Here is a 22,094-nt window from a genome sequence, read left to right as displayed (position 1 = left end):
ACAGTCGGCCAGGCCAAGGAAAGCATTGGGGATTGTACTTTGTCTTATCTTTCTTTTTTTAATTTTTTACTTCGATAATCACATAAATTAGTAATGTAATCTGTTTAGGGGAAATATAGATAAACACAAAGTAGAAGAAAAAACAACGTGCCGATGGTGGGATCCGCACCCACGACCTCCGAATATCGCGTCCGGTGCTCTTCCAACTGAGCTACATCGGCCGCTGTCCCCCCTGTTACTTTCTTGGGTATTAATGTTGTCTGTATACGAACCTTATATATATATATATATATATATATATATATATATATATATATATATGTAATGGAAAACTCGTATTAAGAAGGAAACCTTTTATGAGAACTCACGCAGCAGCCGCCTTCTCTTTGAAGCTAGATCAGTGCAGCAGTATCCGTTCAGGTGTCGATGCGGATATGGTCGCTCTAGCCGAGACCCTGAGATTTAGAGGTAACAAAGGAAGCGTGAATTAATCGAGAGTAGAGGTTAGCAAGAGGCGTTTAGAGAGAAGAGGTTAGCAAGAGGGATAAATAGCAGGACCGGGACGCATGGAAGCGAAATCGAATTTAAACAAGGGGAGTTGAAGATGCCCCTTGTCTAGAACTAAAGTGCTTAAAGTTGAAGTGTTGCCAAAGTTAAAAAACATAAAAAACAAAAGTTGTGCGTGGTGATGAATACCACCACCCCGTTTCAAAGGGGACGCTCTTAACATCCGTCCGTCCGTTCGTCCGTCCGTCCGTCCGTCCATACATACATACATACATACATACATACATACATACATACATACATACATACATACATACATACATACATACATACATACATACATACATACATACATACATACATACATACATACATACATACATACATACATACATACATACATACATACATACATACATACATACATACATACATACATACATACATACATACATACATACATACATACATACATACATACATACATACATACATACATACATACATACATACATACATACATACATACATACATACATACATACATACATGTGTGAGGAAGGGGGTAAGTAGAGAAAGTTTCTGTCGGGAAGCTCCACAGATGCATGTATGCGGTGGTGGTGGCGTGATACGACAAACGTCACTGTATTGACAGTCATAAGAAATTGTAATGTTTCAAATCATGGTGTAATCTGAAATGCTTTAATTACTAAACAACGCATGAGCTCCCGCTCTTCAACTTCAGCATCTATGTGACGGTGGCGGGAGCTCTTTTTATCGAAGCTGCGCCCAAACAAGGAGGGTGGAGGGAAATTTTACCGGATATTTATTGTTTTGTTTGTTTGTTTTTTCGCGTTTGTCCGGGGAGCCGGCCGCCAGACCGCAGCCACAGAGGCGGGGGCGGGTAGGGGGTGGGGCGGTTATGGTGCGCCACTTCTTTTGCGGTTTCTAGCTGCTCCCTTTTGCCCTCCTGGAAGTTCATGTGATGACCTACCGAGAGGGCGCGCTTTTTTTAGTTTGGACTCACTTCATCCCCACTCAGATAACTCGGCGCCGCCTGCCTGAAATTAACGGGAGTCTGCGCTGTCCGGAGAAAATCTATGGCTTGTTATCTGTGGTTATCTCTAAAATATGTACATGCAAAAGCAACTAGCTCCTCTATGTGCGCCAGCGCTGTGTGTGGGGCGTTCTGTGAAGCGAATATTAAAATGTTAAAATGAAGAAAATTAAAGTAGAGGGAGCTTTGGGGCGATGGGGGAGAATAGTGGCGCTCACTATTATGTGGCTGCAAACGCGTGGAAGGGATGAAATAAAGGATTGCTATTTGGTTAGTACACATATTTCCTTCTGTAGATGTGTTCGCCGACCATATGCTTTTTACTACCCGTTGTATCGCGGGTCTGTGGAATATGCAAGATGCCAAAGCAAGTTTATTACAAAAATTTTAAAGCCCAAATTTCCTCTCATAGTCCCAAATATTAGTGTTTCCTGCAGTCGCCTGCCGGGCCGAATAGATGACTCCGACAAAATTATCCAGCTACATGCCTCACTTTCTAGAAGTGATAGAATACTTAGGGGAATCCCCCAAGGTGGAGTAGATATGTAATAATGGAGTAATTACTCATTGTCATCCACCCAAGCGCAGCCATATGGCTACAAAGGAAAGCTAATTCCTTTCCTGCAATTATTCCAACAAGTTCCTACAATTATGTGTGTTTAATAGTCACACAACAAACAGAGGCAAACCAAGCAACGCACACAGGAAGACAAATGTAATCGACAACAGCAGGTAAAACAAAGGTATGCTAATTCACATGTCACAAAGGGAGTTTTATTTTCCCAGTGTTTTGAATGGATTAGTCGATTGAAAGGCTATGCGAGTGCTAGGAAATTTGAGTAACTGCGTTTTTCGTTTTCGGTGTTCATGCTACCGAAGTAGCCGATCCAGTTGCCCTAACATGTTTCCTATTGCAATGATGACATGTCAAAAAGACGATATCTGCAGATCCCGCTACATTCAAGGCCTACTGATTACATATTCCAGCGGAACATGTGGGGTAGAATAATATTGTAAGAGGTCCCGCCATATCTCTACGGAGACGACAGATCCATGTTACGCCAAAATATTTAAAACGATAATGTCAGTTGGATAATGCAGCTAGATGCCCCAAGAGTTTGTCTAGTTCGTACTTCGGTCGCGCAATTTGGAGCTCGTGGCATATGATCCTACGTGCGACATGTGGTTGTTTTCTTCTGCTCTCAACCGTCAGTTATCTCCAATGATGCTGCATTATTATTTAACGTTTATCAAAACTGACATTCCTCCCACCATGCTTTCTTTAGAGCAGGTGGCTGCTTGGTTCCTTCGTATTATCTCATAACGTAGCCCATCATTCTCTCTACATTTTGCATCCGTGTAGCACTGCATGCGCTTAGAACAGTTGTGTTCGAAGCTTAACATCGCGTAAACATGTTGTTGCAGTTTTCCATGTCTATTTTGTTATTATGCTATTTTAGCTGTGGCTGTGTTAAATTTTCGTGTCGTTTGTGGTGCCCCTCCAAGTTTTTAAAGGACTCGGGGTTTAGGTGTAGACTTTAAGTGTACGCCCTCTAACCCCTTTTACTATACTAGATCTCTGGACATGCAACAGATTTCTTTCCTTGGCGCTCTTTCTTTCCTTTTTCGCCATTTGTTCCCCTCTCTACGTGTAGGGTAGTCTACTGGCCATCGTCTAGTTAACCTCTCTGCTTTTATATTATATTTTATTCTTTCTCTCTCTCTCTTGTGTTCGTTGGCGCATTCTGCTGATAAATGAGCGTTGCGTCTTACTTTACCCTTTTTTTTTAGCGCTCATTTTTGAGCCGCAAGTGCAGTAGATCATTTCTCGCTTCGGGCAGATACCGACCGCATGGGATACTTGGAGTGGGCACTAACTAACAATCATGGTAGAAAGAAGAGAAGCAGCGCACGCAGAGCGACCTGTTGTCTGTACAACCGCGAAGATCACACAAAAGGAGGGGGAGTTGCGCAGGAGCGAAGAGAAGCAAGCAAGCAGACCAAGAAAAATTTACAGATGGTTAAACCCAGCTAATCCAGGAATATCATGTAGCAGCAGGGCGTTTTGACAGGATTGTGTTTGCTGTGTCTTGATTATTAAACATTAATGAGCTGTTTTAATCAGGTGGCCATGCTTCCAACCACACTTTGCATGTGTACTGTAGCACTAAATGTTCCGAAAGCACTGAAGCTGCACTGAAAAAGTGCGAAAGCCTTAGCGTTGTTGCTGCACATGGTATATCGCGCGCCCCTTGTCGAACACAACCAGCATTCCGTTGAACGAGGCAAAGTTCACCGGTGTTCTATAATTGTTTTACGAGAAAGGGAATGTGCAGTATCTGTCACGTTTTTTTCTGCGGACACCTGTAGTACCTAGGAAAGGTCAAGAGTCAAATCGGCTTCAAATATAGGGTTTTTGGGAGAATTCGCGTAGTAGTGCTGCTGCACTCAAACAAACAAAACAATGTAGGAAGAAAATAGGCGCTGCTCACGCTGAAGAGCGGCGCCGTGAACAGAAAAAAATTACAGCTGATTTGTATAGTTTATCAAATTCGAAGTAGGTGCGTAGCACTGCGTATCACTGCTATACTTTTTCTGCATTTTGCACCTTGGTATGCTTCGTTTTGCTTTGATATTAAACTTTCTCATGCATGTGATTCCACTCTTTGAACATGGTTCATCATTGCTTTTTTTTACGTTCTTATCGAGATGAACATACACTGTTTTGTGATATGCGCCTTAGCGATAGGAGTCGTTCCGCAACCTTGTTCAGGTGAGGTACGTTCGATGATTTAGTCGGATACTTGTACCAATTTATCACTGAGTACAACGGCACCTTGTTTCACTGAAGGTAAGCTTTGCAGGTGCGACACAGTATAAAAATACATGTGTCAATATCAGGGAAGATCAAGAACAAAATTACACACATACTGTTTGCAACACAAATAAAGTCCTTCATATGCGACATTCTATCTCAAACTGAGCACTCATGCCCAAGCGGGCTGCAAGGAAAGTCTCGTTTAAATATCCCTATCGCAGCTTGATTCTATGCAAGCCGCTCAGCCGCGCCTTCTTTTCTGGCAGCAGCCATCGCTTCCAGTCGTGCAGCCCGTTGTCCTGGAGTTTCTACCGCACATTTGTTCCTTTTCGCTTCCGCATCCGTTTAACGACCACTTTCAGTGCGTTGAGCCGTATCCTGAGCAAGTTCGGCACGTTTCCTCAATTTGTATGCTTTTAAATTCTTGTGCAGTTTAGCTGCAATATCAGAATCGGTAGACTCACGTTCCCGCTGTCTTCGTAACCTTCGTATTTCAGTACGTCAAACACGGCAAACTTGCGCCGCAGCGCCAGACGGCCAGACTTCATTCATTTCGACGCGAAGCAAACGCGCGCCTCACCGTTCCTTACACCAATTTTAGGGGTTGTTATGACAAATGAATCAAAATAGGCACAATGTATTGCACCCCTCTTTGAAATGCACTGCTCTGCACCCGAAAGGTCTGGGTTGGGATCATAGAAAGAGAGAAAGAGATCTAAGGAGAATGCACGGTATTAGCAAAACAGAAGGTACAGAGTTTCGCAATCAACGCATTCCAAGCTGTGAAAGAAGGTCTCCAGAACAAAGAATGATAATCCAAGAGCAAGGAAATGGCAAGTTTGAAGGCGAGCGCCAGTTAAGACGCGAAGGTAAGCAAAAACTGCTTCCCGATGCGGCGAGCGGCTCTGAGCCGAGGTCCAGGGAGCACCGCGCGTACACGCCAGCGGTCTGTGAAGGCTGAGGAGGTATTGATGTGAAGGAAGATATTCTAAAGTTGTGGACACGTGAGCGACACACGACTGCTCAGTCCGGTGTAACACACGCTTGTACAAAGCTGCTCGGTGACGGCCGCGACGTCCGCAGATGTGAGAAGTCCATATCTCACTAAGCGCATGTGTGCGGTCACTCCGCCCCCTCATTGTTAAGTCGTGATGCAGGCGTAGCCACCATCTTTTTCTCCTCTTCACGTTCATGGAGAGATTCACATAGAAAGAGAGAGAGAGAGAGCGGCTTCTCCTGCAGCTGTGCGGGCGCTCCGCCTCGCCAAAGCTGAACCGCGCGACGCGCGTACCCTTAAGGGTGTTTTGGCGTGTCTATAACTAACCCCTTACGCCCTTTAGGAAGGGTGCAATGAGGCACCGATGCACCCTTTTGAAGGGTACATAGGTCGGCACTGCGCCCTTTTGCAGAAAGGGTTCTAATGGCGCCCCTACACCCTTTGCCAAAAAGGCTACTTGAATCTGCACCCTTTAGAATAAAAGGTGTTGCAAGCCTATCTGCAACCTTTGTCAAAAACGGTGCTAGTATCTACACCCATTGCTGAAAAGGGTGCTGTAAGCATACCTGTATATTTTTTCATGCAGAGCTCTTAAATATGCACATTTACATTGCATCGCATGCACGTTCAGCTCTTATAGGTTGATTCAGGTTAATCACTTACCCATTATATATTTTCTGCCGTCACAATGTGTTATTGCATCTCAGCAATTGATACCTATTTCTTTAAACATGTGGATGTGAAAACATGCAATGAAATTCAGTACGTATAGTGAATGCAGTTTATTGAGAAGCCGCTCATGACAAAACATCAATAATTATACATTCGAGCTGAGATCAAATAAATTCAGTTCGTACCGTTGATATGAAGCGCTGCGCGGCTGGCTTCGGCTTTGAAACCGTCACGCCTAAGAATAGGTGCTCGACTAGGCAGCACAAGCTCTGCGCTGGCTTGGCATAGTTGAGATTAAACAGCCAGTACGCTGCCATTATGGCGGTGAGCCCTCGAATTGCGTCAATGACCCGGAAGGGGCGCTGTCGTTCAATGTACAGAAAGTAATCGTCTGCCGTTTCCAGATTCCTGTTAGAAAAAAACACGCATGGCGTCAGTGGCTTCTCTCCTTCCTGCGTCATTAAAGACAGTGTAGAACAGTACATATTAGAATACAATGTCCGGACAGCAAACAATACCACTGCATATATATATATATATATATATATATATATATATATATATATATATATATATATATATATATATATATATATATATATATATATATATATAATTATTGGGAGATAACCCTTTGTTGTGCATTATCACGGCTTTTCTTTAAAATCTGATTTTCACTATTCCCTGCTTCTCGTATGACCAGAGGTGAGTGAAGATCCAATTTTTTGCCGCACATGCAATAAAGTCACTACATAAAATGTAGGAAGGCCAAGACCGCAGAGTTGTACATATTTAGGGGCCTAAGATATGAATTGACAGGCCAGCTTCTTTTGAAGAGCCCTTTTAAATGTTTTACATAAACCGCACTTAATTCAGGCACGAACATTGCCTCCGTCGATTTCGGTTGACAAATGATTTTTGCAAGAAGCTTTAGGATCCGCACAGCACGGATGTCTGCAACACAAACAAGAAATTTCGTATGAGCCATGATGATCTACCTTTCAAATAGAAACAACAAAAGAGCGAAATGAACAAGACATCGGTGCAGCCACTTGCCCATACTGCAGATTTCATTTGCGTTTTTTGGCAGGCGAAAACACTATACAACCATACATAGGCTTGACCCATGATTAAAAACTTACGTTTCTGACGCCTTATGCTGGCAGCGGCGTCGCTGGCTTCAGTGATCAGCAGCATGTCCTTTCTTTTTCCTCCTGGCAGGTTGCGCTCAGAACCAGGCTCATCGCAGTCTGAATGCCTTTCTCGACGGCTTGCAGTTCATTTCTTTTTATCAATATATTGAAATCCTCGAGAAACTGTAACATCGAAATAATTCATGCAAATACATGATGTACAACAGCAAAATTTTCGAGGAATAATCAATATGTGCAACAATGACAGTTGCAAAGTGCTGCTGAAGTGCTAATTTATAGGGTTTAACGCTCGAATGCGCTGTGAGGGCTTGCGCTGTGAGGGACGCTGGAGTTGTGCGTTCAGGAAATTTTGGTCACGTGGAGTTCTTTAAACTGCATGAATCGCACACTAATCGCACATCTCGTTTTTCACTTCGATCGAAAAGCAGTGACCGGAATTGAACCCGCCTCCTCGCACTCGCAGCAGCAAATAAGCCACTGCGTCGGGATGCAAAGTACAAAAATATATTTGGCCATTATAATCTAAAAGCTGCTAGCTGCACAAATAACTACAAATTATCATTAACATTTGTCTGCAGCAGCTGTAGTTACTTGATCACCGCTTCCATTTTTTTCGCACAGTCTGTCATTCTGTCATGCTCATTTATTTCAAACTTCTTGATTGATCAAGTTCTTGTTAAGAAGCACTAAGATGAAGGCTAATTGACGTAAACCAGTCCCATTTTCACATGCATCACCGGGTATCCTTTGGTTAATTAAAGATTCTTTTATGCAACTAGCCTGTTAGAAAACTTGATATCTAAGCTATCAATGGCAATGTGCTGCAGTATACCCACTACTGAGATCTGGAAGTTTTTGATTTGGAAGGCCTAGTATAAGTATACTAATATTATTGGCTTGATATATTTGTTTATCTATTAGCGTAAGCTTATCATATAGTCTTGCTGAGGGTGGGGGGGATATTCCTGATATCTGCAGACATGTATGATTTAGTACTACAATGCATGACGTACACAAAAAAGATAATGGACTGTCTGTTTAAAATAGCAAAATAATGAACTGACATAGCACGAAACAACATGGTTATGCACTTACCAACTCAGATATTGCCATGTAAGGATATTTGATAAGTGCTGTGGCCACAGGCATTTGGCACAAGTCCTGCACTCTAGGTTGGTGCGTCACTTCCAGTCGGCAGCGTAGTTGGTCGATCTGTGCATTTGGTCTCCTCGATTCTTGGCATAACCAAGCCTCATGTTGAGCAAGGCTAGTGCTGTCTTCAGCACATGGTGGCAAGCTGAGCGTCTGTGTAAAAGATTGAAGGCTTTATACTAAGGCTTCAAAATAACTTAAAACTGAAATATGAAGCACTTACCAAAATTCGACCCACTCGGCCTCGCTGAAGTTGGTCTGAGGCACTGGTAGCATCGATTCGAGGTCTTTTTGCAGCATTCCCGAACTTAAGCCGATTGAGAGTGACCCTCTCAGTTTCAAGTTTCCTGCGTTCATTCTTAAATTTTCTGTCGTAGGAACATGACCCAAGAGTCCTGAAATATTGAAGCATGAGATAAAGTACGCAGGCTATTACTGGAGGCATATACGCAAGCATATAATTAAAACGCATTGTATGAGTACCCGCCGTCTTCACAGTGACAAAAGAGGGGGATGTGCCTTCTTTTTGCCCGCGTAGCCGAACTTCTATGCACCGTGCGACCAGTGGGCGCCCACCCATAGTGACGAGACAATGGTGGGCGCGCGTCGTGCTCTTACGCTGACTATTTTTTGCATACCCCTATCCTGTCCTGGCTCCGTATAGCTCCCATTTTTAATTTCGTACTCTCTGCTTACTGATATTTTTTTGTTTCCCCCACCGCAGCTCAGTGAATCCGAGAGCAATGGCAGATACGGCGGTTGTCACAAATCGTTTCCTTCATTATTTCATTTTCAATAAAACCACTTTTTTATGATGGCAACAGTTTCGAGAAAATTGCCAATAGGTGACCATGGTCCTTGCACCTCTCAAAGTAGAACAATTGCCTGACAAATGCAAATCCGCGATACCATAAAAACAGGCGAATGACATTTAGGGAGACTCCTGTCAAAAGCGTCCTCCATTTTCTCCAAGGATTGTATACGACTGCTAAGAAAAATTCACTCAGTTATTATGTCCTTATTTAGTAAAACAAGAATTCAGGTTTTCAAGATGCTCACATGCCCACTTCCACAGGTGTCCGCCAGCTGTGGGTAACGCGCCACAAGAGTACGTCCCACATTTTGGTAGAACTTTCTTGATGGGTGGCTGCAAAAAAATTTGTTTTAATATATTCTTACCGAATTCATCGCTGACGGAAAAACTGATGTATGACAATGATTAAATGAAAATTTACTTACAATGTATGCGCCGTCATTTCTTGAAATACCAAGTTAACTATCCTTGTAGTGACGTAAGAGCCTATTGTCTGGTTTCCCGTCAATACCACATTCAAAAATCCAAGGTCCGGAAGGTTGAACATAGTCCCATCATCATCATCTCCACTAAAAGAACATAAGAAACCCAGCCAGTAAGAGGAAAAATAAATGGGCAACAATATCCAAGCAGCGCCTACTTCAGGAACAAGAGTCCTATTTTGAGCCCTTCAAAAATAGTAACCAGAATGTTTCCGTGTTAAATTTACTAACGAGTTCTCATCAGCTAGGGAGTTTAAACAGTAAATCAACTATATATATATATATATATATATATATATATATATATATATATATATATATATATATATATATATATATATATATATATATATATATATATTGGTTCAGATAAGAAAGGTAATCATGGTCCCATGACCATTTTTTGTTTTCAATGAAATATTTTTACGTGGTGGGCAAATGTCTCGACACAAAGGAATGAACCTCAATTTTGCAAGATATGCAGTTGTTTTCGAAACAAAAAATCGGATATCACTAAATGTAGAAAGCGCCTTTTTTTTTTTTTCATTTCAAGAAATTGCAATTTTGGAGCCCTGCTGCTTACACACAAAAATTTTACCGTGCATTATTTTTTACTCAATAAATCTGCACATTACTTTAAGGAATGTTATAAGAACATTGTTTTTCGAATTTGGTTTAGTCTAGAGCCTCAAATGTTGCCTAAAATTAAGAACATGACGTCCATAATCTAGTCAAAAAGTTTTAGTGACAGCAGCTCAGTTCTTCGTGCCAGAATGTAGGACTGAAATTCGACTTTTTCGCAGTGCTTTGCTCCTGGAGCCAACTTTGCGATTTCTTTACTAGAAGAAGTTCGGCAAGAAAAAATTATTTGATTAACTTTCCTTAAAGTAAAAGTTGCTTATATTTAGTGAGTAAACAATAACGCAGAATAAAATTTTATTGTGCAAGCAGCAGGGCTCCAAACTTGTCACTTTTTGAAATAACAAAAATGGCGTTTTCCACCTGTAGTGATAGGCGCTTTTTCCCCCAGAAAACTGCAGCATATCATTCAAAACTAAGGTTCATTCCTTTGTGTCTAGACTTCAGCCCACCATACATAAAAATTTCATTGTAAAACAAAAAATGGTGTTGCGACCTCGATTACCGCCCTTATCTGAACCAACCCATATATATAGGCAACCTTATTACGTTCTCCTCTTATTTTTGTCCTTATCTCTCAGCTGAATGAATTACTAAAGCCCTATACGGTGTCCTTCAGTATCACAGTCGCTTTGGGATGTCAAAACGAACTACCAGTTAGGACTACCAGATGTATTTATAATATCACTGATTCTCAATGCTGATCGCAATCTTTCCATGTATGTACGTAAATATTTCCAGATTTTTGCTTCAAAAAGTGATTGCCTCTCCTGACCAGTTGCACGACTATCACACACCTCTGCTAGTACTAGACAGTAAAGAAACCGGTGTTCCCGTGTTAACATAGTAAAGTCCATTCTGCTATCTGCGCTCAGTCTTGGAGCATACCTCATAGCAACTGTGTAGGGCCGGTCATCGCTCATTCTTGGAACCTCAGGTGTCTCTGAAGTGTGAGCCTGCGCAGTCCACGAAATCATTAATGAGACAGTATAGTTGCTTCATGTGCTCTAAACAACCCCGTACAAGTTGATACCAAATATAGGTGGAATTTTCTGCTGCACAGAAAGAGGACGCTGAATTTCACAATCTTGTCTGGCTTTAAAACATATTTACCATAATCGGGCTAAATCGAATTTCTATCCGCCTAAACATTCCTGGTCACATAGCCGGGCAGGGAAAACCAGAGTATACAATCGCGGTCAGTGCTGCGTAGTGGGAAACCTGTATTGTGCAGAGATTTCTGCACGCGCTTGCCACAACCTTTCATCTTGCAGTCACATCACTCACATTTGTTTGCTTCAGATTTGTGCGCTCTTTAGTCATAGCGAGCGGTGTCACATCATGCCGCTGTGGTCGCTGCGGCTATCGTCTTTTGGGTATAGTTTTAATGATTTGGAATGCAAAATGCTGGAAGTCAGTACAGTGCTGGAGCCATCGACCTTTCTTACGCTTCTGATATGCATTCCAGTCCGGATTAACTACAATCTCCTTTTGTTGAACTCGGGCTAAAAAAAAGGTGAAACGCAACTAAGCCAAGCCTCACAGCCAATGTCTCCCACGTTTTCTTATAGTAGTTATAGACAACCAGAAAGGCGACCCCGTCGAATTGATCAGTTTTAAGCTTTCGAAAAGCGCGCGAAGCATATAGACGACATCGAGTTGCGATCAGCTACAGGTCAGCCACAGCCGCGAATGAATTCCGGTGCATTCCCAGTCTCATTCCCTGCAAGCGGCGAATTCTCAGTCTAGGCACTAGAAATATGCATTATGTCTCAAAAACACAGTATTTTCGGTTCGTGCAATTACCTTACGGCCACCAGGAAGTCAAGCTTATTTTAGACTCGGATACTGAAAGCTTCGGATTTAAGTTTGGAAACGGGCACAGTCTTACCGCATGCTGATAGGTTTCGGAGGCAAAGATTGCGCTTAAGCTACGCAAGGCGGACTCGCAAGCAAAGTAGACACAAGCACGTTGCACGTTGCATGAAATACCGGACGCTGCATTCTAATTTCAGTTTTTGATATGTACGTACTGATAAGGCGCTATGCTCAGGTTATGCAAATAAATTGTGCGCCCAGAGACACAAAGTCTGAAAGGAAGGCCGACGCCGGCCTTTAAATGTCCGACTTTTTGTCTTTGAGTGACTAAAGTGGGGAGCAGGACACACGATCAGTACTCAGGTCGCTTATATCTTGATGCGAAATCATTCTGGTGGCATGCAGTTTACAAATAACTAACTCGGAGTGCAAAAGGAAACTCGGGAAACTATAGCCAGACATTGCTGGCGCTACCTAATGTCAATTAGCATGCAACAGGCATTTCATAAGAGCAAGAACGGCACAAAGCTAATCAAGTATAAATATATAACAGCATGTACCAAGCACTAACTTCTGCGTTGGTGCACGCTTCTGTGACAGATGTTGTTTTTAACACACGCAGAACAGCCATATCTTGAATCATGTCTTCTTCAAGTATGTCAATATATTCATTGAAGTCTTTGTCCAGAACCTGTGTATAAGCTTTTGTTTTGTCATACCACAATTTATTGAGACACTCCGCAGAATGCACTATGAGGTATTATTTCAGCATAGTTTCGAAATGCCCTAATGTACAACTAAATGGGAACATGCGTGCCTCGAAGGATATGCCTGCTCATTATGAGCTGCTCACAACTCTGCTGGAAGTATATGTGCTGTGTGCCTTTCATTCCAAAGCGTCATCGGAAGAAACATCGCAAGGCGCCAGTATACTCGACGCCATGCGCTTGCACTGACGCATTTCATTCCTTGAACAGTGTGCGTGTAGTATCTTTATAATTCTCTTCGCCCTCTCTCCCGTTATTTTTACTAGTGTTCACCCAAAGTGAAAAAAGAATATTCTTGTGCCTGCCCATCGAAGCTGGTAAGGTAACTGGCTAGCCCTGCAACTGAATGTCGGGATTTTTTCTAACACTGCGAATAAAACATTTGTGCACAGCACTGTTACGAGCATCTGTACCACGACAAGCGCTTGTAGAGGTACATGTTTTTTTTTTGCCATGACACGTGGCTTTTAATCGCGGCATGAGTGCACAACTAACAATAGCATTTGCTACAGTGATAACATGGAAGACTTGAAGCTTCCTACATGAGTCCACAAAAGCAAATCGTCGATGCATACCCTCAAGTAGCACAAACCGCACTGTATCTAAACGCTTCGATTCAATGACATGGTAAATACGTGGGTTTCGACGTTTTAGAAATCCCAATTAAAGAAGACAATTCAGAAATTATTACCTGAAATCGGTCCACTTCGAAGTCGATTTGCGTAGACAGGAGACTGCAGCAGGCAGCCGAGGCTTTGAGGCACCGCAAATTAGGTTCTTCTAAATTCAACTTTCTGCGTGCACCGCCACTTCCGACGGCTAAAAGGCATGTGATAGACATCCTTTAGCTGATGCTATAGTATGTAGCGAGCGCACGGAGGGAACAAACCGCTTCACCGACTGCCGCCAAGAGAAATGATCCCAAAATGTCATCGGCTGCAGTCGTTCGCGCGCAGACGTTAACGCATTCCATCCCATGCTTCGTTCTCACGAAGTCGCCGCTGAATTCGATGCCTCTAAAAACACCACAAACAAAAACGGCACAAAGACCCGCGCCGCGAAGAGAGAGGGGGAAATCAGACTAGCCGGGAACGCAAAGGATCAAAGGCATACAGAGGGTATGAAATGAACACCACCAACCACGTGCATCCGATGCGCGCCCGCCAAAGAGGAGGTTGCTGCTGTCTGTACAGGACGGGCCGAAACAAAAGGGTTTCTCTCACGGAAAAAAAGAAAATACGACATCGCTAGCAGACAGCATTTACGTTGTGACCACCTGTCAATATCTCCGAAAGCCATAAAATGTTCTAACTGATCAGATTATAGCACCTATCTGTTAAAGGTAAGAGCTAATTACTTTTTTATGTAGGTGGTGTATTCCACTGAGCAACAATTCTACCAAAACTCGTGAGAAGCGTAGAAATATCATTTAACCATGGTCCCATAGAATTTTGAAACGTTATTGCTCTTTTTGACCGCGAACCGTGCAGTACAGAACCCATAACCGTGATATTCAGCGTGGCAACGTGGCGCGGGTAAATCGCGCTCGCGCGACCCCTATGAGCATTTAACTAAAGGTTACCAGAAAGAAACAAAAAGCACTCTCCCTTGAACATGCATTGCAAAGGGGTCATCGGTCCAGCCTCTTGGCTTCGATGTGAAATACCCGTAGCTGCTCTCGCTATTAAATATTGCAGTCTTTGTCGCTGTGCAGCTAACTGGTCTCTACACAGTCCGGAGCTTTACGGAGCAGTTCAGCGCTTGGCAAAGAAGTGACCACTAGTTTATCTTTATAAACGAATTCTATTTGGTGTTTGCTGCGCTTTCTTTTAGGCAGCTGTATGCTTTGCGTCATATTTTCCAGATGCCTGGAGTCCGTCTTTTCCAGTGCCACAAGTGCAGAAAAAGGAATGTCACACTGAGATCACTGTTCCGGCACTTGCACGCAGAGCACGGACGCGAAAAAAACTGGCTTTGTGGCCTTCAAGGTTGCCTTAAGACGTACACTTCGTATGGAACGTACAGAAAGCATGTCTCAAGGTGTCATGCTGAATGCTTTGAAGAAAACTTTGTACATGACCCTGGAGTTAGCCCAGAATCATCGCAAGATACGGCAGAGGTCGATGGACTTCAACTAAATAGCACTCCAGGAACATCAGTGTTTGGAGACTCTGACACCTTAGAAGGCGTCGACAGTAGAATGCACAGAACACTTAGTGATGAGAGGGACTTTGTCAAGGAATTCGCCTTCTTCAGCTGAAGTGGCAAGAAGGAAAACGGTTGCCAAGCACGACAGTGCAAGGAATATCAGCCGACGTTGTTTTGTACATGCAAGCATTGTTTGGGAATTTTATTTCTTCTTCCCATAAGGTTGGAAGCGATATGAAATCATTCATTGAGAATGACCTTGAAAAGCTATTAAGCCAGTATGAAACAACAAAGTATTGGAAATGCTGTCTGCCACTTGTAGAAGCAGAAACTATTTGTGTAGGCACTGATAATAACGGCAAACAAGAAACGTTCAGTTATGTCCCCTTGCTGAAGGTATTAAAGAACTCATTGCATAACGTTTCTGTCGAGATCAGATATTCAAATTTGCCAAACTCGCAGGAGTACCTGGTAAACGTTTTTGATAGAACAGCTTTTATTAGTCAATCATACTTTCATGGTGATTCTAGGAAGCTCTGTATACAGATGTACACCGATGAATTTGAGGTCTGCGATCCTCTGGCCAGCAGAAGGGGCAAGCAAAAATTAATGGCAGTGTATTACAAAGTGCTGAATACTACAATTGCCACATCAAAACTTTCATCCATTCATTTGGCAGTACTGGCCCAAGAAAAGCTTTTAGCAAAGCATGGCTTGAAGAAAATACTTCAACCCCTTGTAGAAGATGTAGCAATACTAGAAACAGATGGTATTACTATGAATGGAAAGACCTTTAAGGGGTCTTTTTTTATCGCCACGGGAGATAATCTCTCAATGCACCGACTGGGTGGTTTCAGGTGCAGTTTCAGTTATGGAAGAATATGCCGTCACTGCATGGCGTTGAACCATGAGATCGGAATCAAGCATATAGGCCATCAGACTTTCAGGAACGAACACCAGCTTTACATAATTACCACTTAAGTTTGCTCTCTCGTGGTGTCAGCTGCTTGCCTCTCTATGGTGTACGCAGCGAATGTGCTGTTACATTTTGTGGTTTTGAGCCCACTGAACACCTTCCTCCAGATTTAATGCATGATCTGCATGAAGGAGTTACACCGTTGTTGTTGAAGGAAGTTATTTCCTCGTTTATAAAGGATGGCACTTTCACTTTAGACTTGATAATTTGTGCCATTGTGTCACATTGCTACAGTAATGATGAAAACAGCAAAAAGCCAGAACGACGGTCAGCAAAAATGTTCCGAAAAAATGGGGCGATCAAGGGAAGTGCTTCGCAACTGTATTGTTTATTTCGGTACTTGCCTTTGTTTGTGGGACAGCGCATTCCAAGAGACCACAAGGTGTGGAAGCTGTACCTTTTGTTCAGAAAAATAGTGGACCTAATCATGAGCAAACGGGTTACAGTGGAATACGTTGCATACCTCGAACGCCTCATCGTATGCTTTTCTGTGGAGTTCACAGAGGTATTCCCAACAGTACGTACACCCAGTAAATTCCACTTCCTAATTCGTTATCCGAAGTACATGCTTAAATATGGGCCACTTGTGCGCATTTGGTCGATGCGGTTTGAAGCGAAACACCAATATTTCAAGGATCTTGCCAGGAAGCTACGAAATTTCAAGAGCATCACTTCTACTTTGACAAATCGCCATCAGGCGCATGAAACCTATCTGCAGTGTTGTGAAAACCACTCCATGGCAGTGACCACAGAAGGATGCAAACCCTAGCTGTATGAACATCTTCCGTTAGATGTGAAAAATTACATCTCTGCAAATAACATAAACGCTGAGGACATTTTTTCTTTGTCTTTAACTAACCTTGATGGCACTTTATGTGCAGTTGACAGCATTAAAGTAACAGACATCTCTTCAGAGCAGCTAACTTTTGTCATGATCACAGGCATTTTTTCAGTGAGTCGAAGTGTTTTGTTCTGCGTACAGAAGCTTGAAACAGTTGAATTTGATGAACATTTTCACGGGTACACGATCAGAAAAATTCCCGAAACTAAAGTTTTGACTGATGTCTCATGCTACGAAGCAGACGCTCTATCCTTCCACGTTTTGGGAAACAGGAAATTTCTTTTTGCACGTCACGCTCTGATATAGTTTAGCTTCTCTGGAATTGCTTGGCTTCTGCGTTATTCTTATTATTGTGCTTTCTATTGCAGCATATGTTTTAACTTTTTGTGTGTTAATGTCATAGCTATGTGCGCTGGTGGTCCTAAATGCGTCGTACGACTTACTGGGGAACGCAGTGGAAAATTCCCATCCAAGAAACCAGACAGTAGCCAATTTTTATGGTGACAAAGTCGCATATAAATTGTGCTTTCCTTTTCATTCTACAGAGTGGCAACGCTCGCAACAGGGAAATTCTGGTGGGCTAGCCACTACTGCATGGCAGTTAGTCAACGCCACAGTCTCTGTGGACTCCTGTAAGCGGCACTTTCCACTGCATTCTCGAGTATATATTGTAAATGGTGACTTGTCATCTGTGTATTGACATAGAAGTGCATCTATTTTCGGGCTGTTAGCTGACTGTTAATAAAGTATAATTTCCTAAGTAAGATTTGTTCATCCAGTCGGATAGAGCACTCACTAGATACTTGTGTTGGCGACTTATTGTAGTGGCCTTCACAAACAGAACTGAAATGACTATAGAATAATTTCAACACAGTTAAAAAAAGCATGATAATAGGGTAAAACTGGCATTTTAACCAAATAGCTACTATGATTATTTTCTTTTTTCCTGCCAAAAAGCCATACGTACTTCATAATGAAATTTAGAACATTGCATTCAGTAATTTTTGAGTAAATAATAGTTTTATTTACTTCATGAATGTACTTTATTTTTTCCATTCATGAAGCCGTTGAAATACATTTTTATTATTCGTTTGCAATTGGTGGTGCACACTCATATGGTGCTTGTTCCAACTGCTCCTGAGGGTGGAAGTCTTTTGTTTTCCATGGTATGATTTAGCTGAAATTATCTTTTTGTATTAGTGAGTAGCCGAATGTATATCACTATATAGGGTGTTTTAGCGAATTCACTTCCGAAAATTTCTAACTATTGTGAGTTCGAAATAGGGAAAAATACTCTTAATAACAAGCTCAGCAACAATTATTTATTTATGCAAATAATTTGCTGAACTCCTCTGATTAACTTTTTAATTGTCGCAGTTTTGTGGTTAGACACGGCAGGGCATTTTCGAAGCCGTGAGAAAGGCATTGACATAAAAATTTGTGAAACAAAGAAAAAGACATTTTCTAAAACCTTGCAGCGCAAGGCAATCCGACACTTTTCTTTTTCTGTGTGAAACCGAAACTGAGCGCAAGTGATGCACAGGAAGCTCAGTGCATCGATGATACGTCCGGTGAAGTCGAGGTTGAGTTTTTTCCTGCAAATGCTTTCTTTTCTATTTTAAACTCACTATATTTAGGAAATCTTGAAATGTTCTCTGAAACCGCGGTTAATCACTATCGGTATTGGATGTTTTTACCGGTGCTTGTAATTAAGTGCTTTAATTAGCATTGTCGTATTTTGAATTTAGATGATCCTAAACTTGTGTTGGGGCCCCTGCCATGTTTTCCTCTATTGCCCTTTACATGCTGCCTCCTTGCATCTACCATTTTCATTTTCAATACCATGTTCACAAGGTCCAGGAAACTCGTTTTAAACAGAACGAATGCAATACGTGTTGCTGATACACATAAGTGTGCATGTAAGAATTTGGTGACATAATTACTAGCCTTCCCTTCAGCGCTATTTCAAAACTGCATATCTTTCTTGCCATGCATTTGTAGGGCTTGGCCATATATGCTCAAAGGTGACTCAAAGGATATATGAGGCAAGGCGGTCACGTTAGTTCCCGCCATGGTTCCCGCACAGGATGCCTCTGTGCGGGAACGGCGGCTCGTCTTTGGAGATATGTATTCTCTTACAGGCTCTGCGGCCCGGACGCTCCCGCCACCAGCGAACGAAAAAAACAAAAACAAAAGAAGCCATTACAAGTCCCATGGCCATTTCCTGCGCTGGCGCGTTCCCCCCGCCGTAGAAGGCGCTAATATTATTGGGAGGAATCGACCTGCCGTCGCCGCTTCAAACAACCGAGCAGCGCGAACCGAAGTAGAGAAACAAGAACATAAAGAAACGAGGGGTCTAAACGCAGGAGTTCGAAAAGGCGTCATGTTCCTTGGATAGCGCGACTGCAGAAAGGAAATTTGTAATACATACTACACATCACTAGTGAGGGCGCATTTTGACGGGAGAATCATAATCATGCGCCACCTCCATGTCAGCTGAAAGCTGGTCGTGCATAATTGCAGTTTCGGTGAAGAAGCAAAGCCTCCACTCACACGCTTTCTCTTAAAAAAGAAATGTCTTCGACTAAAGATAGGCACACAATGACGTTGAATAGGGAAGCAGTCGTTGCTTGATTGGTAGTGGCTGGATTGTTCGTTCATCGTACAGGGAAATACAGCAGAGCAGTAACACTGACAATAAAGACGGACGCTATTACAGGCGCTGACTAACAACAGTGTTTATTGACTTGAACTGGCTTATATACCCACGCACCAAGAAAACGCAAAAACGAAAAACTATCGCAACCGTGGCACGATTATCTCGTTGCTCCAGCCCCTCCTTCCAATCCTTAATATGTCCAAAGGGCACTTAATAACAGTATCTTGTTTCCGCTTAGGTACACGGACGGCGCTCTGGCACATTTATCACACAATTTTAATATAGCCTAAGCTACATACCACTTTCAACTGATTACTGAACAATATTGTGAACATTATTTAAGAATAAAATGATTTAGCCAATAAACATGTACCAAATGTCTACATCCGCCTTATTAGCAAAAACCATGTTTGACTACATATTTAAAAAGGCTAGAAAATAACTCGCGTCTCTATCGGGCCGTTAAAAATAGCGGCAACACAAAGCTGCTATATGACGCTCAAGATGAATATACGACGGCGATTTGTAGCGCAAACCGTTTTTCATTCTACCGCACTTCCAAAGTAATTGCGTACTAACCCAAAACAGTTCTGGCAATAAACACTAAGGCAAAATGCACTATTATCCTCCCCAATGACTCACATGAAGTTATTGCCGGTGCTTAATGCGCTGACACTTTTATTTCGTAATTTGCTACAATATTCACGAATGAAATCAAAACAAATTTTCTTTTTCTTAATATGAAATGTGCCCTGCCAGGAATCACATTTTCTGAAGACAGAATTTGATCCATAATCTGCAAGACAAAACTGTCAACATGATTTGGTTTCGGTGACATAACTTCTGAAAGTATAAGAATCGCAAGAAACACAGTTGCGTTATAGTTGTCATTGCTTTTCTCACGCTCATTTTCTTCAGGAACCTTTCTGGATAAATAGAAATGGGAAAGGACATTCCACTCTCTAAAATAAGTCACAAAAACTCTTCATTAAAATGTCGGCCTATCTCACCAACAAGCGTGCTGTGTAAAATCCTAAAACATCTCATCTACTCTCCAATTATTTCTATCTTAGAGAGTGAAAACTGTTTCACCCCTCGAAAAAGGGTTCTCGCAAAGGTTTCTCCTGTGAAACTTAATCAGATGATTTTGTTCATGACCTGCATACAAACATATACACTATGTGCAAACTGGCCCAATTTATCTGGATTTCGTGATAGCATTTGATAAAGTTCTTACCAGCCGTCGCTACTAAAACTTGAACTGATCGACCTTGACCCTAACGATGTAATATACATAGAGGTATTTTTCTTTCGTCTTACGCACATGCGTTTGATCACCATTAATGTACCTGGCACCCCCTCCCTGCGTAACTTCCTGCGCGCCCCAAAAATCTGTCATTGGTCGCCCGTTGTTCTTAATATACATCAATTATTTACCTCAGTGTGTCTGTTCTAATACACGCATGTTTCCAGGCTACTGCGTAATTTACCGGGCTCTCAATAACGCATCTATCCAATCTGGTCTCCAGAACGATCTCAAAAACGTTTTAGAACATTACAATGAATCACTAATGACTCTAAATTCCCGCCCACCTTTTCGCGCCACCATCGTCTTTTTATCTAGATGCGGCATTTAATCCAGGCCACGGCAGCTGCTTTTTATGAAGGCGAAAAGCAAGCCATCCGTCTGTTGTGCGATGTCAGTGCACTTTGCAGAACTGCAGGCCGTCGAAACTTACGGAGCCCTCCACTATGGCGTTTTTCATTGCCTCAGTCGCTTTGAGAAATTAAACTGCATAAGCTGAACTCTCTTGTTATCTTGTGGAAGCGTTAGCACGCTCTTTGAACTGGTAATATATTTCAAATAAGTAGGTGTAACCATGCCTCATGATTTGCCTCGGGATGCACATGTCACTAGCATTATACACGCAGCTAACAAAACCTTAGGCTTTCTGAAGCGAAATCATTAAAACGCCCACGCGCATGAAACATTACAAGCTGATGAATTACTAGTTAGACGAAAACTCAAATTGACGGTGTCCATCCCGAGATGCGTCAAGCACAAGTCGCGAACGCATTCGAAACAGTTCAAAATTGTGTTGTTAGATTTACTCGTGGATCATACTATTATAAAATCAGGGTTTCATCTCTAAAATCAGAATCTGGTTTATCTACACGTTTATGTCGTCGTCTAATTTCCAGGTTTTCATGTATCACAAATTCTTCTTTTCCTCCCTTAATAAAGCACCCGACATCACAGAAGCACCATGTATATCTTATCGAACCAGCCATCCACATTACCTTGCACGCGCGCGCGTCCCACCTTCACTGAGCCTGGATCATCCCACGCGAAACGCCCTAGGTCCCAGAAGCAACCATCACCGATTCTCCAGAAAACATTGGGGTAAATAGTGTGTCAGTAGTGTTCTGCCAAAATATTTTTGCGAATTCTTTTTTTTATTACGTAAGCGCGTTTCGAAGTTTCCGAGAACAGACAAAAGATGCTGCATTTAAATATCCTTAAAGCAAAGCAATTGCGAAAGCAGATAAAATACCAGATTCTATTTCATATTATCGCAAATAGGTTGTGCTT

The 22,094-nt window shown here is 42.2% G+C and overlaps 2 pseudogenes across 1 annotated transcript; one reads left to right on the top strand and one right to left on the bottom strand.

The window, feature by feature from the left end:
- Positions 1–6,160: 6,160 nt before the first annotated feature.
- LOC146193383 (sterile alpha motif domain-containing protein 3-like) lies at positions 6,161–11,215 on the bottom strand (annotated as a pseudogene). Its single transcript, XR_014706520.1, has 8 exons — positions 11,181–11,215; positions 9,597–9,740; positions 9,417–9,504; positions 8,581–8,752; positions 8,301–8,510; positions 7,271–7,367; positions 6,919–7,005; positions 6,161–6,499 (listed from the first exon to the last, which is right to left on the bottom strand). The product of XR_014706520.1 is annotated as a sterile alpha motif domain-containing protein 3-like (transcript).
- Positions 11,216–15,112: 3,897 nt separating this feature from the next.
- On the top strand, positions 15,113–17,426 carry LOC146193382 (uncharacterized; annotated as a pseudogene).
- Positions 17,427–22,094: the final 4,668 nt, after the last annotated feature.

The sequence above is a fragment of the Amblyomma maculatum genome, chromosome 4 (genome assembly GCF_055883805.1).
Source record: "Amblyomma maculatum isolate TAMU_Amacu chromosome 4, ASM5588380v1, whole genome shotgun sequence".
In the NCBI taxonomy this organism is placed as follows: domain Eukaryota; kingdom Metazoa; phylum Arthropoda; class Arachnida; order Ixodida; family Ixodidae; genus Amblyomma; species Amblyomma maculatum.
Note: the sequence above shows the minus strand (reverse complement) of the source record. Positions and strands in the feature narration are given on the sequence as shown.